The sequence below is a fragment of the Thermobia domestica genome, chromosome 15 (assembly GCF_964235325.1).
Source record: "Thermobia domestica chromosome 15, izTheDome1.hap1.1, whole genome shotgun sequence".
Classification (NCBI taxonomy): Eukaryota; Metazoa; Arthropoda; class Insecta; order Zygentoma; family Lepismatidae; genus Thermobia; species Thermobia domestica.
This window is the reverse complement of record NC_137468.1, coordinates 23,633,757-23,634,581: the sequence shown is the minus strand read 5'-3', so window position 1 is coordinate 23,634,581 and position 825 is coordinate 23,633,757.

Sequence of the window (825 nt, the reverse complement as noted above, 5' to 3'; positions counted from 1 at the left end):
AATGTTCTATTAATATTTACAAGTACTGTGACACAGCCTGGCTATTCAATCATACCTAACCTCAATTTTAATAGTACCAAGTGGCTAATTAATTATCAGCAAATATAAGACGTAACTGAAAGTGGATTTTTATTTACGATATATTCTGAAATTTTTTAAGTTACACATCCATATGATGATGACAAATATTCTTCTTCATCAGCAATTACTATTATTATTATTATTCGGTAATGATTGGCAGATAATTTGCCGCTGATTGAGAAGCATCAAGGCCCTACGGTTCCAGCTATCTTCTTCATCTTGACATAATGGTTACTCCTTTTTGTATTTTTCATCAACTGTCATATTTGTCCTTTTTTTTTTTCCATTTTGCCGTATCTTTTTATCATGGTCCTCACGGTACTATTTATTCTTAAACAATGCCTAACTACAGGCTGGGGCAAAAGTCCAGCACCACTCTTTTATTTTTGAAACTGTTTGAGGAAAGATGACGAAACTTCGGATGTAGGTAATCGGGTTGGGAGTGCGCCACATGGTGCCATTTGACGATGAAATCCGCACTTTGAATTCAGATCCAATATTTCAAATAGGAAGGGGACATACGACACATGATTTTAGGTTAGAATTTCACCAGAAATATGAATCTGAAGTTATTTTTCACGTAACTTTAATCAGTAATGAAATTTTGTGAAGTAAACATTGTATGTAGGATCCTACAAGATATGCTTTATGTGTTGTCCGTTGTGTGCTATACTGCTCTTCTAGTGAAATTGTAGATTAAAATCATGTGTTGTATGCCCCCTCCCCCATTTGAAATATAAGACC